This window comes from Falco punctatus (assembly GCF_963210335.1).
Source record: "Falco punctatus genome assembly, chromosome: 1".
Lineage (NCBI taxonomy): Eukaryota > Metazoa > Chordata > Aves > Falconiformes > Falconidae > Falco > Falco punctatus.
Genome location: NC_137580.1, coordinates 84,897,582 through 84,920,797, shown reverse-complemented (window position 1 = coordinate 84,920,797; position 23,216 = coordinate 84,897,582). Strand labels below are relative to the sequence as shown.

Genomic DNA, 23,216 nt, shown 5'->3' with positions numbered 1-23,216 from the left:
AATTCAGCATAATCATTTAATGTACAAGATGTGAGACAGAGGACCTGGTTATTAAGTAAGAATTTGTCTATAGCTTCAAAGTTTTCAGCATTTTTTTGTCATACTACTTGTGCATGAATACACCTTAGTTTGAGAAGAGATTATTTGTTGTGGCTTTTAGTATCTTTGACATCAGTTTAAAAATAGTAAGAGGAATGCAGAAAATATTGTCCCCTGAAATGTTCTTCTGTTTCCTCAAAACTTAAGGTTCTGGAGCAAACAGACTTAAATCAAGACTTGCCTTAAGCCAGCAAAAATACACCAGCTCGATATCCTCTGCTCTCTGTGGCGCTTTGGGGAGGGAAAAAAAAAAAAAGAAAAGAAAAAGAAAAAAAACACTAATAATTGAGTTATGGTTCCTGTATCCCTATCAACACTGTTGAAGGGCAGAGCTCAGATGATAGGAGAACTGTAGGATTTTTCCACTCTAAAGAATTATATTAATTAGAAGGTACAACGTCATATTCAAACAAAATATGTGGAAGTGATTATATTCAGACAGTCTATCACTTTATCAGTCATTCCCAAGATGGATATTCCAGGATAGATTTTTTTACCTAAGCTCTGCTCCTGAGAGAAAAGGAGTATGAAGAACCAGAAACTGAGAAGAACTTGGGGAAGCAAGTGAGGATTCCACATTAATGACAACAGAAGATTGGACCTTGCCTCCACCTGTGGCAGTAACTGGTTAGGCTCCAAGCTGCCTGGTCAGTGGTTTGTTACCTTTATTTACTACTTCCATCAATAAAGCACTTGCAGTCACTGTTTTGTTTAAATTGTTCTAAGCAAGTGTTTAGGAAGGACTGAGACCAGGACATATGTATGAATATTTTTCTGATCAATCAAGTAATCAAACTTTGCATGCTTGTTACAACCGGGGAGCCATTCCCAGTTCTCCAAACCCATGCGTCATCGTTGTCGTATGCTACACAAATAGTAGCGTTTGGGCTGTATTCTTTCCCATTACCACAGCAGTTGCCCATAGGGCCATAAGCACACAGATTTCTGTAGCAGTACATCAAAAGCAGTCCCTGACTACTGTATTGGCTGTTGCATTTGCCCATCTAAACAGCAAGAAGCATTTATGGTTAATAATTGTATTTTATTGTAAGACTAGCAGTTACAAAGACAGTTTCTCCAATACTGCCAATTCTGTTCCATCTAATGAGAATGTATTGCCATGGCAACAATGGCATTAGTATTTCTTTTTTTTTTTAAGTAATTAAACTCTAAATCAATTTGTCCTTACTTGTCAGATTAGGAAATAGAATGTTGTTTATTGCTTTCTACTGAAGCAATGAGGTAGCTAGGAGGGCCAGCAGGACTGGAGCTACCTGAGGAGATACCAACTGTGTAAGCCTTTTTGTTAATAAATTATTCTTTTTCTAATATATGGCAGATGTGGGAATGCTCAATGACAACTAAGGAATACTTGCATTCCAAGCGGATTGGTAGGGTGTTTGCTAAATGGGGACATATGGTTAAATATGAAGGCTTTGCTTTGTGACAGAAGACCAGGGTGCTCAGATGCTGTTGAGATGTGTATGTGTGAGTATGATATGGCAAACAATGTCTTTGCCCGAACTGTTAGTGGAATGCAGCAGACATCCCTGATTCAAGCTCTGCTTTGGTGCTGTCACATTTATTTACTAGCCCTCGAATGCTGTACAACATGAGGTCTGTTTCCAAGACACATAACGCTCTAAGAATGTAATGGAGGGAAGGGACCAAGCCCGGTCAACTCTTGCAAAAACAGGGATCTGAAAAGTACCCAGTTCCCTTTTCTGTAGCATAATGCACAAAAACTGTTGGCCACTCGGAGCGTTCTGTGCCTGGAGCCAGCTTTAGGGATACCCAGAACATATGGGCCAGCCACACTGCGGGATGGAAGAGGCCTGTTCCATGCTGCCTTTGATTTTCCTTGATTTTCCTTGAAGTCACTGTATACTTTTGCCCATCTCTGTCAAACCACATCTTAAAAACTACAGCTGTCAGCCATCACATCCTAAGAAGTTTATTCTAGCTATATTTTGCTTGTGCCCTTTAGCTCAAGAAGGAATGAGTCTCCAGCAGGAAAGGGAGGAAAATGCCTCTTAAGTGTTTTCATTTTTAACTGTGAGCTTTTAACTTGAGCATCAGAGACAGAAGCAACAACCCAAGAAGCTGCAGAAAGTTTAAAGCATTTGCTTTTTATCAGTCCTGCTCTTTGCTATTCCATTGAATTAACATACAAGCAGGTATAAAGAGATCTTTGTAGAACATTTGATACCTTGTCTTCTCTAGCACAACAGAGGAGCCATGCAAACAACTGGTTTTATGCTTGGTGGCTGAAACTGGAAACAAATTTCCTTACAGATTTGCCTGAATGCCAATTTTCAGTTTTTCATACCTAAATGAAGTTGGAGCAAATAGTCCTGGTTTAGAAGGGATTTTGTTGTTGTTTTCTTAATATAATTCTGAACTTAACTTTTAAAATTACAAAGTCTGCTTATTTTTTCTTCAGGAGCAATTTTTTCCTGCTACTTAATGAATAACTTCAACCTGTCCATGTTTTGTGATGTTTTTGTTTTCAGTGACTATGTTAGGAAAAAATTCCTCTTGTATTTGGGGGGATTGAGGGAGGAGCCTAGAAATGCACTTCTGAGTTCTTCATGTTTGTATTGAGTTCCTGTCATATTGTATGTCTGAAGGCTTATCTGTGTGTCCCCAGCCTACGCCAGTTATTTCCTTCCCCCCTCTTCACATTTCCTGATACATGATACCTGACAGGGCTCTTCCCAGTATTTATTGTCTTTGGACTGGTCTCTGTCCTGAGCAGCTCTCTGGATGTCTCACTTGAAACCATTAGAAGTGTGTGAAAGCATAATTAGGACAATCTGCCATTGCAGGTGCCTTTTTAATTCACTGTTGTGAACATGGAGCATTTTCACGACGATGTTCCCTTTGAGAAATCAGAACTTACAAGTTGTCTTCCAAGCATGCGTTTGCTGGCTTCCTGAGCAATGAGTAATGAAGCAGGAGAGTAGCGGGCCACCACATTTTATTTTCTTCCTTCTCTCAAAAGCCTGGTTAGCTGATAAGAAAGCAAGAGGGCATTTTTCATGTAGGCTTTTGTTTTGCAAAGTGAAGCAGCTCACCTCTACACCTGCTCAAAACCTTCAGGGGGGTAGGGATGGGGGGAAGGCTCTGGCAGTTTAGTCATGCTTGTGCTTGTGGCAAGATTGGGAGAAGGGACCATGAAAACAGCCTTGTATATCCCTCAGCTATTAAAACAGGCAAAAATAGAAGAAAAAAAAGCAATAAAAATAGAAGCCATGGATATAAAAAGACACAAACTAGAAGGAGTGAAATGTAGCGTAATTTGACAGCAATGAGGAAAATACTGAGAAATCTATCACATCTATGCTTGTGGTGTTAGGCAGGCAGAGAGCTGTTAGGAGGGCACAGAGCGTGAACTCTTTAAGTACTTTTATGCAAAAGCTACAGTAATGAATTCCAGTCTGGCCTGAGAGCAATTTTTAAAGTAAGTACAAAGGAGAGTTTGGGGTATTGATTATTTTTTTTTTAAAGACAATAAATTGGACGGAGCTGTTAAAAATCAGTGCTGCCTGGAACAGTTCACATTAAGTCAGTGCACAAGTAAAGAGGGGCAGGCTCAAGGGGGAGTATATCAGGATTGAATTTTAGATCTTGGAATCACTACTCAGTAGGGTCACTCTTCCTTCCATTCAGTTCCCTTTCCCCTGCCTCCTTCATTTTAGTAACCCCTGTGGATAAAGCTCCAATTAATAAAACCTACCTTTATGTATGCATTATCATAATAGAAAGGCTCGAGGGGCACACAATCCCTTCATGCCTGAGCAAATATGAAACTCATGATTCTCCTGGGATGCTTGCTGGAAAATAGAGAAAGGGAATAAAGGGCATTCTAACATTTCTGCTGAATGATGGCTACTCTTTGCAAAGTGCCGCAAAGCTTGTTAGATTCTGAACATTTATGGGAACCTTATTGCTATTTGATCCTGTGAAATGATTGTAATTAAAAATGCTGGTCTTTTTTACATGGAAGATCTGCACTGCATGTTAAATAATTTTCTTGGAAGAGCCGGGGAGAAATTAGAAATGTGATTGGTAGAGTAAAAGCAAATGTCCAGAAATATTTAAATTGCCAGTATCTTTTGGTGGAAAATACTGTGAATGCCAGGTTTAAATGTACATATACACTGTCCCATGTTTTATCCCAGGGACACAACTGCATGCTAATAATTACTGTTATAAATTATTCTGCTTTTTTATTATTTGGTCTGTTGTGTGCCTAAACAGTTCAGGCCCATCATAGCTTGTGCTGTACAGAGCATTTATAGAAAGGCAGCCGCCCCAAAAAACTGTTAAAATCTCTAAGAGATGTAATGACAGTCAGTCAAAGAGATGGGGTGAGGGAGGAGTTAGCAGCCCAGTAATGCAATTATGGCAGAGTTATAATTAGAGATCAAAACGCTACAGCTTCCTAACCATTGCCAAGTGGTCTCCACCATGCCAAAAAGAACAACTGTAAGCCAAGATTTGAACAATAACTTAGCCGCATTGGAGGATTTTTGCATGTGCACATACCGTACATGCACATTCAATGCAAGTTGTTGTCCATTAACCAGATTTAATAACACTTTGCAGAACTGTGGTTTTCATGAACAATCACACTGGAGTGCCAAAAGGAACAAATGACAAAAGGATGAGCTCAATAAATAAAGAGATTTTTACAGTTTGGCCTTTTGAATCTAGAATATAGTAGCTTCCAACTTACATTTCTCCTAGAGCGAGCACAGTTGAGTAATGTTCAGGGCCTGGGAAGAGCCTAAAGGAGCATGAGTTGCTTAGTCGCAATGCTGAGTATCTGACCTCAAGGAAATTCTCTTTTGCCAAAGAGGGACCTGTAATCATGCCTCACTAAATACTTATTGACTAAGGCAGGTTTGCAACAGAGAGAGCATGAAGTAGTTGCCTGAAGACTTTTCACTTTGATCTAAATCTTTGCACATGAACAAGGCATCAGTTCCTCACTTGTAATCACATGTTGAGCGAGAAACCAGCCACAGATTCATGGTTCAGGTTTTATTTTGTTCTGTGTTTCATCCAGTTTCAATTAATTTATTTATAAAAATCCCAAGTGAGAGTGTGGGGATATTTCCTCTTGGTTCTACAACCTGGCTTCATGAGAGATTTTTGTCTCAATGAAAGAGCTTGTAAAAGGTCTCCCTTCCCCATCCCAGAACATTCCTAGAAATGCAAGGTCATTCCTTAGTGACTTTACATAAACGGTTGCTTTTAGCAACACCAGATAAATTCCCATAGGGACAAATGTAATTAAACTGACAATCTTGGTAAGTCATGTAGCTACTAGCTAGTAAATAAATAAAATGAACTCAGACTTATTTGTTATTTGTTCTCAGTCTTTAATCACCCAATAGTAATTCCATAATTGAAGTACTTAACCATTCTAATGCAAATTGACTGGCTTATAGTTCTTCAATGAGTAAAGCATTGCAAATCAGGTACCTATGATATCAACATTATTCACTTACAGTTAATTTATCTTCATAATTGAGCTAATTTTATTTTGTTGTTGTTGTGAAGGTTGAAAATTAAAAACTTGGATGACTTCATAAAAGTAAATGCAATTTCATTTTCTTTTTTTACTTAAAAAAAAAAATCAGACAAGAAGAAAGAGAATGCAGAAAAGATACAGATCATAGCAGCAGGCCAGCTTCCACTGCAGTTTTAAAAAAGTGCAAACAAGTGAACTGTAGACAAGAATTGCTAAATATCTGAGAAGGAAAATAAGTGTCCTTATCAAAGTATGCAATCTGTTAACTCCTTTGTAATGGTTTAAAAGGAGGGAAGAACTTGCCTACAAAGAGGAATTGTCCTCAATATGAAGGCATTTTAATTAGAACAACTACTTCTACTTATATTTTAACAGAATATGGTAGCAAGCCTGTGTGCCGCTTCAAAAATATGTTTATTTCACTTCTAAAACACTAACCAGGAAGAATTTACTAGAGAAGCTGTATGCAGATGAGTCAACGGCTGCACATAGCAAACACTGTGTCATGAATCTAAAAAGTCAGGCAGGCAGGAGTTAACTTCCAACAGGTCAACTTCATTGCTTGTTAGAACAAGGTGATTGGACAAGCTGCAAGTGCCAGGGATTTTGATCTGAAACAGGTGAAAATGTAGCTTCTCATAATTGATGGCTAATCAACTGCAATTAGCATTTGGCCAACAGGTGCCCTTAGCCGTACAAAAAGAGGTGAGGGAGGAGCTGCACTTTTGCTGCTGCGTGGTTTTAGGACTAAGAGCTTAAAGAAGTCTTCTGAAATTACAGAGAAAGGTAATTTGATTTTTTTCAGTTCTTGTTGTACTTAAGAGCTCTCCTTTCTTTGTCTCACAAGTAGAATAATGTAATATGAAGTACATCTTCGAATGAAAATATTGAAAGTTGCTGACTGCTTTTGAGGGACTTTTGTCAGCTACTGAGAGGGGTAAATTATAGTCCTAATATAGCCAAAGTTGTACTGATAAATGCATTTGTAAGGGCAGTAACTACTTTTTTCTCTTATATTTGTTTTGCTTAGTCTTTTGCTTTGTTTGTTTTACTTTTTATTGGTTTGGTTTCAGGATTCATGTTGTTAGGACCTAATTCTGCACCAAATACTAATCAGGTGTGTTTGGCTGCGGGGTATCTAGCTATAGATACGTGAGGGGTGGGGGGAGAAAGAGCTGATTCATTCTCTAAGGATCACTAAGTCTTATGATAAAACAAGCTTGATGGAAGGCTAAGGATTATTTTACATGGTAATAACAAAGTACAGATGCTCCTACTGCTTCATTCGAATCAAAGTAATAGGTAACCTCTAGCATGAATTCAAAGCCTCAAGTTGAAATTAAGATACCGGGGTGGGAGGTACATGGTATTTGCGCACTGTAGTATGCTTTAAAACTTATGTCTGGTTATAGGGTACTCTTTGATGTGTTGAGTGTTGTATGTGATCATTGCTGTGTGGAGCCCTTCAGAAAAAAGTAGCACGAAGCTTTGTAGATCCCAGTATCTGTTGTCTGTCTAGTCTCTCATTTTCACTACCTTACAGGCTTCAGAAAAGCTTGCCTGCAGGTTGGTGTAACTAAGAGGAGTCAGATCTGAATTTCTAAAGGAGTTAAGCAGAAATTGCTTTCACTATTTTTGAGATAAGTCAGTTGAGTTTTCTTGTTAGAAGGAGACAATGGCTTAACATCTTCCTTCCTTTATATTCTTACAGCTACATGTTGTAAGTTTCTGCTAAGTGGCTTGGATAAAATAATTTGAGGCTCTAGAGCATGAGCTTGCCAGTCTGCCAGTTGGCTGACTGGCAGAGGTGAGCCGCTGATGTGAGATGACGTGGTGCTTTTTTGCTCCCTTGCTGGGATGACTCAATCTTCTTAGCTTGCTTCTGCTCTTTCTTGGGTGTCTCAATTCATAACAGACTCTTCCCTAACAAAAATCCCCGTCATACGATTGCTCAATTATACTTGTCTGTACTAAGTCTACAGCGACTAATCTCATAGAAGCTTGAAATGGGATCATGAATGCTTCTGCAGTTATTAGTTGCATTTATACCCTTACTTTTTAAGTTTCAGGGTTAAAATATGTTCATTTCTGGCATTTTTTGACAGTGACAAATAAATACCAGGCACAGTGGGAGCTCAGAGCACAAAGTGTCTTACTTGAAAGTGTTTTACCCAAGGTTAGAAATTAAGGTTGCCATCAAAGGCAACTAACTGGATTACAGGGCTTGTTTCCTGTTTAAGAAACATCAGATGTGCAAATCCTCCCATTGTTATGCTTCCCACGTACCAACAATTAAAGCTTTTGCCCAAAAACACCAGACAGTTGTATGCATATGAAAGGGAGAGAGGAGAAATCTTTCCTTTTGTGGTATACTGGAGAGAAAAATGATGGCTGATACCTGATTAGGGTAACAAATGTACAGGGGCTGTAAAACTCAGCTTCTACTTTGTCTGGATATTCTAAATGAAGGGTTTAATTTTAAAACATTATTACAAATCTGGCTGGGCTCTAACTCTCACTAACCTCTGCCTCCTTGATTTTCTGCTAATGAGGTGCTATTTATCAACTCTGCTATGAGCTATATGTTTTTTAAATAGTTCTGCTGTCAATGCGATTGATTGATTCCAAAACTGTTACCTTTGCAATCTCCGATCATTAGAATTATCCTTTTGTGAGTTGCTTTCGCTTTGCAGTTAAAATATAATTTCTGTCTTGACAATGCATATGTGTTGGCTTAACCCAGAATGCCCTAACCAACAATTCCTTGAGTGTACACTCTATTTTATCCTATATAAGAATGAAACATATCTCAAACCTATTCTTATATGTCTAAGCTGGGAATTTTCTGAAGATGTAAGTGCCATGACCTTACTCTAAAGTACCAGCAACTTGTAAAGTGGGATGTTGGGAAGTGGGTGTTAAGCATCTCCCAGAAATGTGGGATATTGGTTGTTAAATACTTTCTTCTGTTATTTTAGCACATCTGTAATATAGTAAAGATCGGTGTGGTGGAGGCACTGGGATTTATTAATTCCCAGTGCTTCTGTTAATAAGGTACAGCAAATGGGGGGGGGGGGCAGCGCAGGGGGCATAACCATTAGAGGAATGAGGCTCTGAACCAGCCTCAATACCTACAGTGGGGCAAGTGCTCGTAAAGTACCTAGATTTGTACGAGAAATTTTTCTGATGCGTTTGCAATAATAGCATAGGCTTAGACTTGTTTCAGGAGGCTGCCTGCGTACAGCTGTTAGGTCCCTATTGTTTAGCCCCATTCTGCCTACAGTGTGGGGTAAGCAGAAAGGTGAAGTGAGTCAATGAAGCCCAGACAACTGTTACTGAAGAGGGTAAATTAGAGCCTGACCTGCTATTTGTGCTCCACTCGCAGGCTCATGAGAGCTGAGCCAGGTGCCATAAGCTTGGAGTGTCACAGCTCCCGTTTTCCTGCACAGGAGCAGGAAAACAGCCAGTGGGTTTTCCTAGTGTTGCATGGGGTTGCCCTCTTAGACCATGGTGTGTCTTTTGGTTTCACATGTCTTTCATGCTTTATGGTGAAATGGTAGAAATCGGGGAAAGCATCAGTATTTTATAGTAAGGAAAGAGAAGCAATTACAAACAGAAAACAATTGCTTAAGTTTGTTACCACATGTGAGTGTCAGCCACGGGGTTTGTTTCTGCAGCTGCGCTAGGCTGATAAACCACCATCGTTTTCATCCTTGTCAATGCAAAAAAATTGAACTGGAATGGAAGGACTTGATATCTTCAAGTACCGCAGCCTGTTCTGCAGTGGATGTTTCACTGTGACCTTAGCACCAGTGTCCCAAAAGTATTGTTTCGTCATGCACATAGTCTGAACTGTAGGCAGATTTAAAAAATAAATAAAATTAAAACCACAACCTCATGCTGATGGAGCTAGAATGATTTAGGAAGTTGCTGTCTCTTACTCTTTGTTATTATCTTCCAGCTGAAGGTTGTGGTTTATGGGAGAGCTGTTTGGCTGTTCCCTGTTATGCAAAGCTAGGTTAGTTTTGGTCTCTGAAGCTAATCCGTGGCATTTCTTTTCATTTCTGTGATATCACTATCTCTGCAAATTGGAATTGTGGGCACTGTCCTTGAGGCATGCTGCTGGCACCACTGGCATCTTGTAAGACATTGCTTCCCAGGGTAAAAGGCAAGCTGCTGGAGCTCAGCGCAGTTTGGAAGGGAAGCAGGCTGAGGTCACTTGGCTGCCCTTTCTGCACTGTGTCTGTAGGCGAAAGTCCCTATTCAAGGCTAGAAGAGGTTTGAAACTCTTACACTGAGAAGTGCGTGTTGAGGCAAGTCTTAGTATCTGTCCCTTTGCTCATTATCGTCACGCTTTCCTCAGTAATAACCAGTGTGATGCTAATGGTGATACCACGCACTACTGTGACTGTAGCGTAGCATGACTGAGAATAATGGTAACTTGATAATGGTCTCATACTGCAGCTCCATCTCTAGGCAGTGGGAGTAGGATGGTAATTCCTTGTCAGTTAGTGGTGGTGGGGAGTGGGAGGGAAGTTGCTTGGGATCTGCAAAGGGAATGGCAAGGAGTCTAGGAACAGTTGTAAAAAGTTGCTGAAAAATCAGACACAATATGTTTTGGGGAGCAGTAAAGACAGCTGTATTTAAGCAAGCATTAGCACGATCTGTGAAAAAACATATGTTCTCCCTCAAGGACAATGATGAAGCAGGTAGAGATGGGTTGAAACAAAGAATGGAAACCTGCTGCTACTGGAGCCTGTTTTTGGTAGACCTGATTTATTGTAGCTAACAGTGGAAAACAAGTTCTAATGAAGATGAACCTTGAAACTAGGCAGGTAAATGTATTGTTCTATGGTCCAACATGGTATGTTGAATTTACACCATATTGGAAATTAAGCTTGATATGAAACGCAGTTGTAATGAGCAGTTTGCCCTGTGATTTCAATGAAAGCACCCGATGGTGATAACTGCCTTACAAATGCCAAGGATATTTACCCCTGTTTAGAGCAAATGACTTCCTGGGCCACATCAGTTACAGCATGATGGAGGTGCAGCTGTCTCAATGAAAATGAATAAATTCAAGTAGGTGATTAAATGTCGCTGCCTGTGGTAACTGCAAAGCATAATTGCCTTAAAACAGAATAAGTCAATTTATAGTTGGGTTTTCCTAGCTCGAAAAAGGCAATCAGTAGAGGCAGAGGGTACTCACTCCTCTAGACTTAAGCACAAGAAGCAGTGGGCAGTGTGTGTGTGTATACAAATAAACATTGAAAGGTGGCACTCAGAGCAGAGTAACTACAACTTTCTGGTAACCTGTGGTGACGCAAGTTGAGGCGGACTTAAAAGAAACACTATGTCTGCGTGGCTGGGTTCGGACAAAATGGCCTTTATTGTTTATACAAACTATTTATACATCTTAGACAGTGCAGGTGTCGGACCCTGGTAGGTTTTTGTGTCCTTCTTGCTTGCTATTTGCCGTAGCTGTAGGTGCCCGTACGCTGCGGTTCTATGTTCTGATTCTTCACATCCTGTTCACATACCTGACAATTTGTGGCTGTCTTAAAGGTACACAGCTAAGTCTTTGAGGTCAACTAACTCATCTGCAGACCCCAACAATTCCCCCTTTTTGTTTTTTGAACAGCTAGTACCAGGTTTGTCATGTTCTGCAGGGCCCTTGCAAACATGACGGCAAACAAACAATACTGCCAATTGAGTGAATTGATGCCAAAATGGCTGACATTTTCTCAGACTTTGGTAACATGCTGATGCAATGGGGCACCTAAAATGCATGCAGCACATAACATCAAAATCCTCACAGCCATGTTCTTGAGCCAACAACAAAAACCAATAGTTGCTCTGTTTTGTATATAATGGTGGCAAATTTGACTCACATTCTTAACTGCCTAACAAACAAGGTATCGACATTCAAAGTGCAAACAATATTGACTTCTTTTGGATTAACATTATACAGAGGTAATCAATTATCGAAAATATCAAGACTTTCAGTAAGATTCTTCATTCCCTGCGTACATTCACTTCTTTGCAACAATGTCTGCAAGTCAGTTTCAAGGAAGGGCACGCCAAACAAGGACTGGTTCAGTAAGGAGGCCACACATTAGTTGTTGGGTTGACTGGCGGCAGCAGCGCTCCGACGATCCAGCACGCTAAGCTCAGGCTGTACACAGTGAGCAGGCATCCATCGCAGACCTTCATCTGTAGAAACACAAGCATAACCTCTCCCCCAAGTTAACAATTCATGCGGTCCCGACCAATGCCTGGTACGAGGGTCTTTCATGCGTACTAAGACACCTTCATGCTTTCTGTAATCGTGCTTCTGGGCCCATTCCCTTCATTCCCCCCTCCCCCCCCCCCCCTTTTTTAGTTAGTGCCACTTTATTAATAGACTCACACCAATGTGTACCCCCAGCTAAAAATACACGTGCTATGCAGACTTTGTTATTTACAAGGTGATAGGTTAAAACTACTCGTTCACGCTTCCATCTCATCCTAGTTTCTACTCTTACTCCCTTAAAGTTATTTAACTCTTTACTGCAGGATCTCAGCTGCACATCATTCAAAGCAAGGCTAAAACTGCACATTATCAATGTCAAAACAACCCACTGTCTCTGTTCTGTACAATTCTACAATTCCTTTTTTTTTTAACAGTAAAATACATTTCAACACTGTAATACAGTAGATTATAGACAGCTTTTCCGTGTGACAGAACACAGTCACCCTGTACTGCGAAACAGTTTTTTGCAAGTCCTGTACTACTTTCCAAGCAAATGGTGTGTGAACGTGAGGACTACCAGCAGCTGCATCTCCCAGTACAATAGGATATGCGTGCGGTGAATCGGTGGAAGGAGTAGGAAGATCAAGGAGCAGTCCACCTATCAGTTCTACTAAATTCCAGTTCCCGTCTTTTAATGCCTCGCCTCTTAAAGTCTGCCAAAATCTGCGAGGGTCGCGCGTCATTACTGTACCACTGGAAACTAGATTTTTACCACCCCCACCTTCTTCGTTGCCTGTGGCTGATAACATTGTCGTAGCTGGACCCGAATCCAGGTTTTTGGCATTTCCACCCTGCCCAGGCAGGGCCGGAGCAGAGGGGGGAAGTCGTGCAGGCTGGGGGGAGTCAGGGGGGCTGGGATCGGTCCACCGAGGCTTCTGCTTGTCGTCCTCAGAATCGGTATCAAATATAAGTCGATGCAGTTGGAGAGATTTAGGGGATTCGGGGCACTGGGGAGTGGCGTCTGGTAAGGGACACAGACTCTCCCCCTCCCCCACCCCCTCATCCTCTTGTCTGTATTCTAGAGGGGGATACAGGGGAGGTTTGAACAATGTACCCTCATTCGCATTTTGCTGACTTTTTAAGCTCCCACTTGCTTCTTGTGGACTTCACAAGTCGCAAGTGGGAGCTTGCAGACTCTGCAAATCTCCACTCGCATTTTGCTGATTTTGCAAGCCCCCATTTGCGTCTTGTGGATTTTTGAAGCCCCCTACAACATGTCTAAGCAGTCCCCATGTAGGCAAAAACCCGGACGCCTCTTTGTCCCCTTTTTCCAGAGCTTCTGACAGTGTTGATCTTAGTGTGTGGACCTGGGACAATTTAGGAGCAGTCGCAGGGGACATTTCCACTCCATGTGTTTTGGTCCACAATAATATATCTTTTAACCGAAGCCCATGTAAAGTAATTCCACACTTCTTTAATACTAATTTCCACGTTGATAGCACGATGGTATCTTCTTTAGATAACTTACTCCCCATGTTGTCCCTGGTGGCTCACCTTTCCGGTGTCATGTTCTCCTGGGATCTTGCAGCTGCTTGCTGCGCTACTCCGCTTCACCAGGCTCCGCCTCCCCAGCAACCCACTGGTCACAGTTTCAGTATCGCTCCTGACACCCCTTACCGGGGTCTACATCGGCACAGTCTCAGAATCTCTTTTTGATACCCTTTACTGGGATCATATAGGCACGTCAAGGTCACCATATGTGGTGACACAAGTCGAGGCGGACTTAAAAGAAACACTGTGTCTGCGTGGCTGGGTTCGGACAAAATAGCCTCTATTGTTTATACAAACTATTTATACATCTTAGACAGTGCAGGTGTTAGACCCTGGTAGGTTTTTGTGTCCTTCTTGCTTGCTATTTGCCGTAGCTGTAGGTGCCTGTACGCTGCGGTTCTATGTTCTGATTCTTCACATCCTGTTCACATACCTGACATGTTTGTGGCTGTCTTAAAGGTACACGACTAAGTCTTTGAAGTCAACTAACTCATCTGCAGACCCGCTGCAGACCCCAACAGTAACCAAGGCAAGATACAAAAATATAGGAAATATGAATTAGTCTTTAAAAGCTTTTCATCTCTTTAATTAGTATACAGTCTCCAAATCTGTCTATGCTGTCATGGTTGATGTTTAAAACAATTGCCAATTTGCTTAATTGCATGCTCGAGCTATTATTGTCTCTCTAGGAAGCACAACTGAAAGTCCGAGCTTTTTCTGTACTCCTGTTGTTCCCTGGCACAGTGCTGTGATACTCAGACATAAGCAATATTTTTGGACCTCGGAAGTGGCATAGGTGTGTTACCACGCTGCTCTGCTGGTGCCCAGGTGTGCTGCGGTGCGGTTACCGGGCCTGGCTGTTCCTGCAGGTACACTGCTGCCCTGCCGCAGGGACTGTGGCACATGGGTGTGCATACTCAAAAAGCTGACTTCCTTCATTGTCTGACAACCTCACTGTTTAACATTAACTATATTGTTTAAAATGCATGTTAACAAGGAAATTCTGAAGACCCTGTGAAGGAATTAAGTATCAGCTGTGCCCTGGGAAATGTGCACATGCTGAATGGAGTGGGAGCTTTGTGCAGTTAGGATGGTTGTGCAGAATCAAAACAGTATAGGGTTCTATTTCCTATTCTTAGAAAAAAAGGGGAGGGGAATTAAATGGAATACAAATCAGTAATTAGAAATGAAGTTACATCTTAGAGGAAGGAGGGAAAAATACAATTGTTCTGAAAGCAGAACAGATAATAGAAAGACAATAGCAGTATTTATTTCTCCTGTTACTTGTGCAGTTAGGGCAAAAAAGCATAAATAATAATAGCAGCTGATTGAGAGTCTTCTGGTTAGTCATTCTATTATGCTTACCACAGTCATCTAATTAAGCTATTTAATACTCAAGCCAGAGTACAGCAGCAGTTAGACATGTCAAAATTGTTTTATTTGCTTTTTAATATTTAATCTTTAAGAGAAGCACTTGCCTCCCTCACTTTTGTTCATGAAAACTTGTTTTCTGCACACTTTGCATATCTGATAAGTAGCCACTCATTTACCAACTGATTTAGTCGTGAAATAAAATCATATGGAGCAGTTCTTTCATGGAATCTACTTGCTTTTATAGGTATGAAGATCAGAAAGTATTTTCTCCCTTACAAAGTCATCTTTCCCAGGGAAAACTGAGGTCCTCTGGGGATATGTGTGTAAGGTTTCAATGGGTAGGTGATCTGGTGTGCTAAAACGGTGTAACTAACAGCAAAGGGTTAAAGGCTGAAGAAATACAGGCATTGACCATGCAACTGAAACTATTGGCAAAGTTGATTTCAAGGGGACGAGGGTCATTTATTGATTGGATTATAATGAAGACTGAATGCGAATAAACTGAGAAAGTAATAATCTGTTCTTTAACAGAATAGGTAATACTGGTGTGAAGGGAAGAGAATTAAATTCTGCTTAAAAGATTGCAATTTCCTGTTTTCTGGGATTCAAGACAGTTGAGTATATCATGGTCCTCCCACTGGCATTGGAGGATGTTTATGTAGCAAGCTTTCCATACCTGTAATAACTCTAAGGGTACTTAAAATTCTTCGGGCACAAGCACTCTGCTTCCTCCGAGTCTGTGTGCTTCAGGTTGCAACGCAAGATGCACATGAGCTGCATCAGCTGGCAGAACTCAGACCTGAACTGCCTTGCTCTGGAGACCCTTCAAAGCTGCTAGGAGCAAGTGACCTCAGTACAGAAGAAGCGTGTGCTTGTCTGCGTGGCAGGCACTGAGCTGAATATCAGGCTGATCTATTTTCTCAGAGATAAAGCTTCAGACTTACACTCAAACAAAATTTTCTCCTCAAAACATGAAAAATTGCTCTTCTCCAAATCAGCAGCTCTTTCAGAAGAAGGTGGACTGAATCTTCCCTGCCAATAGTACAAATCTATTGATTGATTTCTAGGTGGTTGAAAATAGATTGATGTTATTTCAGCTCCCAGTGAGTTATTCACAGGAATTTCTGAGCTCAGCTCCGTGCTATACTAGCTGCCTGGTCTCTGCTTCTAGTCCGTGTGTGCTCCCATTGCATCAGAGCTTAGTCTTCGTATGGTTTTAGAAGAAGGAAGAGTGCCGCTGGAACCACTGCTACCCCTCTGAACGGCCCTGGGTGAGGTTATGCTGAACTTGCTGCTGGAGGCAAAAGCTGAGGAAAAAAATGAAGAGTAATTTTAAATACCATTTTTAACTTACAGCAGTGCAGCTTACAAATGGACATCTCTGGGTCTCTGGGCTACATTTGCGCACGTCTTCTTCTACTCCTTTTTGTCTTTCCCACTGCTACTGTGCTATTGCATACTGATTGCACCAGGTCACAGATCTACTTGAGAGGGGCCAGAATCCCCTTGCTGGGGACTCTTACAGGATGCTGAGATCCCAGGGGGAATTTGATAATTCATTAAAACAGCTTAAGACAAGAAGACTGAGGCAGGTAAGGAAAGAATAACTGAAGATGACAGTTGTCAGACAGAATAGTTTGCTTGCCTGCATATCTGCATTGATGTGCTGTGGTATATTCCTCAAATAAAAGCTGACACTGCAACAATGGGTTGGTCATTCCTAGAGATAAACAATAGTCCTTGGTTGAACAGCTGTCAAGAAAATGCTGTTCTTCCCCAAAACCTTTTGATGAGTATTTACACTTCACAAAATAGGATTGTGGAATTGGGCTTGGCTATCATCTTTAGCTTTTCCTATGGAGAAAGTTAGAGATAATCTACCTCTGAAATAGCTTCAGCCCTGGGGGAACAGCATTTTCTTTGCTGTTTCCTGGATAAATATAAACCTTAATTTAAGTTAAGTAAACCCATTACTGCTGATGAAACCGATTATTTTTTTTCAGTTGACACTTCTGTGAATCTTACAGCCCTGTCTGAGTGTCAGCCAGCTGCAAAGGTTGCCTTAGCTGGCACGGCAAGTTGTTCCTGATTTAGGACTGCCAGTTATGTTTTGAGTGACGTGTGATTTGGATGGAAGCAAGATGGCAAGGCTTGAGATGGGAGCAGCCAAAAGCTGGAACATAAGCATTTTTTAGTAAACAAGGATAGTTCTTCCTAGAATGTCTTGTTTGAGAGCAGCATTCTGTATGGGATGAGGAGCTGTCCGGCCGCTGCTCAATAGGTGGATTTACTCCCAAGCCTGCCATTTCTGAGGCAGATGGTGCAGTGGCATCTCTAGACCATATGTTCTTTGTTTGCTTAGTTGGTTCTTCCTTTGTCTGGTTTTGTAATTCTGCATTGGTTCCTCCACCTGCTCATTTGTGAAAGATGAATGGTCTCTTTGCTGAATCTTTATTTCCCCTGACCGCACTTTTAAATGTCACTTTCTTGTTTCTTGGAATTGTCAAGCAGTGACTTCTTGAGTACGAGTCAAAAAGACATGACCAAAGCAGCATAAGGTATTAAGGATGCACAGTCCAAGCAGTGGCAGGGTAGTACTTTCAGATTTCTGAATAGTACATGTTTTCACTTGTGCTGGTTTAATTTCAGTGACTTTGCTCTAAGTGTTCCCAGTTTGTCAGTTGTTAATGTTTCAAGTCTAACTGCTGATAGATTGAAAAGAATTGATTGTAATTGTTTTGGGTAGCATTTTGCTTAGCTACTGTAAGTTGAGTCTGCCCAACTTGGGCATCGTTAAGAAAAAATCATATGTTCCATAAATATTTTTATTAAAGCTTTATTCCCCAGCTGGAAGACAGAATTACCATTCTAGGATAACTGACAAGCATAGTGCTAAATCAACATTACACTGTCAGGATACGGAGATAAATTTAGTCAAAATAGGCTTGTTAGTACTAAAACACTTCCTTCCATTCTATAACAGAAAGTAATGCATATTCCTAGTAGTGTTGAGTGAGCTCTTAAGCGAGTAATTTCTTTTAAAATTCCAATTAGAGTACATTGTTGCTAATAAAGATGCCCTGTTTTATCCTGTAGCTGACAAGCCATAGAGACATAATTTATCAGTATAATGGAAGCAAGCCCCTAAGATGGAGCAGCATGTTTCTGGTGGCCTGTAAGATTCCCTAGTGCCCCTTTATTTCTTCTTTTCTGTTATGTGGTATTAATAAACTCCTGCCACGAGCAAGTCATTCCTAAACATCCTATTGATTTATACAGAGAAGTACATGTGAGAATTAGCTGAGGAAGGTATGTAAAACCTGAATCTATTTACTGCATGCAGTGGCTTCTCTCCAGCACTGGTAGTACCAGCTGCTTTGGTACCTGCAGCCCTTGCAGCAGCGCATGGACTGCAGAAATTAAACTCCGAGCTCTGTTAGGGGTTGGCTGCTGGTCTGTACAGTATTAAACATCTTGACTAGGTTTTTTAGGTGCTCTAATCACTGCTGGATTTGGACTTGTGCATTTGTCTCACTGGCATATCCTTGTTTCTGAATGTGTCCTACATTCACAGAGAGAAGTACTTCATCAAATGCCACTAGTCTCAACAACATCTCCCTTTTGGCTTTGTTCTGTGTCCTCATGCAGGCATAAAAAGGTCGTGTTAGCAAACCTCTCCAAATGCAGCCAGAGCCGGCTGCTACAAATGTGCTTTCTGCCTCTGCCAAGCTGTAGGCAACCAGGGACATGAACCAGCAAAGAGAAATAGAGTAAAGCAAGTAACTGACTGGCCATGAGTCATCTTTTCCCTTCAGTTTACTTAGGTGCATGACAGATGTTTACCTACAAAGATTTACGAGTAGGTTTATTTGGAGAGATTTGATCTGGCATTTGAAACACATTCAGAATTAGGAATGTTTCGGATGAGAAGCCAATGAATAGGCCTATTTGTTGAGGCAAGTAGACTGAAAAGTAGTTTTAAGATGCAGAAGATTCTCCTAGAAAAAGGAATTCCAAATGTAAGAGAGAAATACCTATTTGAGCTAGAGAACAATGTTGGCACAAAACGAAATCATGTATAAACTGGCTTTGTATAAATTTAGATTTGAATTTGAAGACTTGGTATTATATTATGCTTTAAATTGAATGTTTTAGTTTAGCAGTTTCTTTGACAAAACTGAATTTTGGAGAAAGATGGCTGAAATCTGTCCTGTTTGACACAGGACAGTTCATGCGATACACCAAAGAACACGCTTCTGTTCTTTCAAGCAAGTCCTCCAAAACTTGCAGGACTGTCTCAAAACTCATCGGAAGATGCTGTTAAAACCAAAATCTTAATGAAAATCTGTTGAGAGTACTGAAGATATCAACACTGATATCTCCTAGTATACCCTATAATTTAATCAAATCATGTTTGTGTTGAGACAAGCACTACTTCCTCTGTAGTTCCAATATTTCTTTAGGCTTACAGATCAAAACCTGATGTTTGCTGAACTTCATTCCCGATCCAATGAAGTTTAGAAAGCTCTGTTTTATTGATTTCGACCATTTCAAAGTATCTCTGTTTTGCATTTTCATATTGTCAAAACTAATGTGAAATCGTGTCTTTCTAAATTTCCCTTGTATGCTAAAATGAGTTTCCTAATAATTACAAAGTTCTAACTGGAGACTTTTATGGTAAAGAAAACCTTTGCTCTGAAAAATGTCAGTTTTCCACATTTTCCATTTAGGGGAGTGGAGACAGAAAATGTCAAAAAAGTGCCAGACAGTTCTCCCATACTGTCACATGAATGAAAATCGATGGAGAAAATGAACCTGATTCTACCAACACTTATGTACGGTGTGCAAGGTTAGGGCAAGTGTTTTCCAATTCTTCGCTTGAGCTTTGTTTTTCTAACCTTCATCCATCACCCCAAAAGATAAGAAACAAATAAAGGCCAAGATACAAATATCAAAATAATGTCAAGAGGATGTTCTTGCAAAGCAGTCCAAGGGAGGCTTGAATACTTTCCATGTAGATGATGATATATGTTGATTAATCCATATCAATTCACTCACAGATGTGCAGAAATTCCATCAGATGCTTTATTGCCTTCAGAGGGAGTTGCAGTTAGAGTTCACCTGTCGTCTTTTCAAAATTTATTTAAAGAGGGAAAACAACAACACTTCCCTAAAGAGCTGCAAAAGTTGAAGCCTGTTCTGCTTTCCCTTTCATTATAGGGAGCAGTCAGTCCCCTACCGATCATTAGTGTCCTTTAAGCACAATGACATTCTCTCATGTTTTTTTAAGAAACTTCAATTTCCAAGATACCAGGTACTGAATGGGCTGTGGGAATGAGTGTCATGCTTGCTGGAAAAGAGATTTCCTACGGACCAGAAGGTGGAGTAAGGAGCAAATTTAGATGCTGGTGGGGAGAAAAGTGAACACAGGGCAGGGAAGTCTGCAGTGGGAGGGAGAATGGAGGTGTACAAGAAGCAGGGAGGAGCTCTGCAAGTTCGTATAGGGCTTCTGGGCCACACGCTGCACTGCACTGATGAATAAAACAATACAAGTTGTGTGCAAATATAAAACCAGAAGAAAGACACTCAGGTTACGAATGGACTTTCAGAGCCATCTGGGTTCACTTTGTGAAGAACTGATTAGTTTGGAAGAGGGTTCGGGCTATTCCAGAATGAAGTTAATTTTCTGTGGAGCAAGGTCTAAAATAATTTTCATTGCTTTGCAATAAGAAAGATAATAATCAAGGATTCAACTTTTCGTAACCCATTCTACTTTTGTTGTAGAAACTAGCCCAGCTATCTTTCATTTAGCTAGACAATTAATGCCCAAAAATGTGTAGGAAGTACAGCTCCTTGAACAGCCCAATGTTGTTTTCCACTGTGCCTTCCAACAGCTGAACATACAGGTCTTGCCTAGTGGAAAGTCAGACTGGGCGCCCTGGGACCTTCCAACAAACTGCAGGGCACTCCGAGAAGTTGCTATGGACTTCAGGATTAATGACTGAGAACAAAAAAAAAAAAAAACCCTTTAAATTAATATTACTAGCCTCAGTGTGCAGGGTATGGCTGCCATGCTGAACTTGTACATTTTTCACTTTCTCTACTCTCCTCTTTTCTGAAAAAGTGACTTTTCTAAGTGTAATTGTCATGAAGGTGAATGTCTGAACTGGCAGCTTCCATTATAAACTCTTTTTCAGAAGATTTGGTTCTTGTAAGAATGGGGGATCTATAAAGGTATTTTATGTAGGATGAGCACCTCTGGCTGATGGTTTCTACAAGAACAAAATAACCAACTTGTTAGTTGATGATCCCATTCCAGAGGGAAATAGCCACAGATTATTACACTACAGTGAGGGAGAAACAAGGCATGGTTCCCTGACACCTGCAAGTGGATAACCCAAAGAACCTGGTATTGCAATGCAAACACAAGTCTTTTTCTCAGCTGAACCTTTCTCTGTGCTCTTAGACCTGTGGGTGAGGTGGGGAGTTGTGTGGTTTGGGTGGGTTTTGCAGTATTTTTTGGTCTTACAAAGGCTACGCTTATTCCTTGTAGGTTAGAGAGAACTAAGTTATTGTTCACAAATAATTTTCTTGTCATGGAGTCTCTAATGACCTCAAATGGTCAAGGGCTTCATTTATATTCTGTAAGAGTGTCTATCCCAAAGCTAACTTCAGAATTAAAATAATTATCATAAATGAAAAACTATGCAGCAAAGACAAAATATCAGGTGAGGGGGGGAAAAGGGCAGCATGAAAAAACTGTGTGTAAATAAATGGCTTGACATAGATATAAATAACAAGAAATTATTCTCTTGCCCGCAGGGCAAGGAATCACTGAAGCTGCAGATATTCCTGTTCCTTGTTCTCACACAAGGATTTATGTGAATGTGGGTATGCATATGTATTTAAGCAGCTAAATTTATAGACTGCCTTCATATGGAAATTGGAGGATTAAATGATAGTTGCTCCAGTTGAAGTAGTGTTTGGCTGAGAGTTGGTCAGCCTTCCAGCCTGTTTGATTTGCTAGGGGTTTTGTATTTGTTTCCTCTCCTCCTCCATCTCCATCTATGAGGTCAGTTGCATCCACCCTTTAGTTTAAATTTTAACCTCTTGAGGAAATATGAATTGGTCAGGTTGCTTGCTGTGGGACATGATGTTAAAATACCGCTGCTTTCTGCAACCTCGCTTCTGCTATTTGCTGTTCCCAGCCCTCATGGTGATGTTAGAATAATAGCCTGGGAGTGTCAGACTGGGCTACCCGGCAAAGTGATGGACGTGTCCCCAACTGGTCCAAGGCCAGCTGAGTTTCCTGACCAACTTGTTCGCAGTGCAATCACTCAATGGCCTTGCCAGCGCAACTGCTGTTCACGGCTGCATCCAGGTGCAGCAGGGGAAGGCAAGAGTCCTGAGGCAGGAATTGCTACCACAGGCTTCAGACCACCTGTGGTACCCTTTTCCTGCAGCCCAGCATGTGTATTTGGGTAATTAGAGATATGGCATCACATGGTTAGAAGCTTCTCTTTTCAGGTCCCTGCTGTATATTGCAACAGCATCAGCACTTACGCTGTGGGTGTGCAGTTAGCTTAAGTTCCTCTGAGCGTGCTCCCTGTGGTAATGAGAGCTAGTATTTCACTCTTTCCTTTGGAGTAAATCCTGAGCCCCACCACTATTTTTAATTTGTATTTTCCTGGACTGGTGTCTTATCTCCCTTTGGGACTGTGGCACCTCATCCACACGGCTATCTTCCCAAGTGCATCCTCTTCCCATCATTTTCCGCTGTAACTGTAATTACAGCAGGAAAACAGGCCACAGAACCACACAAGGCTGCTTGGAGTCATGCCCTCAGTAACAGTTCAAGGCACGCACAGAAGTGCATTGCTGTCATCTAGTGATGAACAATGACAGGTTTGCCAGTTGCAAATTAATTGTATGGATCACAAGCATAGCTCATGCAGCTGTTACCAGGTTTACCAGCCAAATCTGTCACGAGAAGAGCAGTAGCGAGATCTCCAACAGATGCTTGGGTCTGGATTGTATCCAGTCCTGCAAGAAAGAAGCCCATCAACCTTTCCTCTCCTGTGACCTTTCAGTTGGACAAGAGTCTATAAAAGTGCCTGGGGGAAGGGAGGGAAGAGACCTCATCACCAGGGTTCACAGCTTCGCTTTAGTGCAAGCCATCAGAATGTGCAGGCCCCAGACAGGGTTGTGGAAGCCTGCAGCAGACACTGGGGGCTCTTGTGCCGTGTATGGTAAGGCAGCGACCGTACTTAGATACCTGCCTACCACGCAGGGGAACACAGAGCACAGGCTGGACCTTTGCCTGTTGCACAGCAGCTAGTACATACCAGCAACAAGGTCACAGTGCATTAACAACAAGAACCCGTGGGAATTACTTGTGGATGTGGCAATTGCCAGCTT

At 41.2% G+C, this 23,216-nt stretch overlaps 1 protein-coding gene across 7 annotated transcripts in view; it reads left to right on the top strand.

The window, feature by feature from the left end:
• Positions 1 to 23,216, top strand: part of GALNT9 (polypeptide N-acetylgalactosaminyltransferase 9) — a 313,510-nt gene extending 290,294 nt beyond the window's left edge. For all 7 annotated transcript variants that reach the window (XM_080373517.1, XM_080373516.1, XM_080373515.1 and 4 more), the window contains one exon: positions 1 to 23,216. This exon is cut by the window's left edge and continues 23,067 nt beyond it. The gene's annotated coding sequence lies outside the window, so the exon portion shown is untranslated.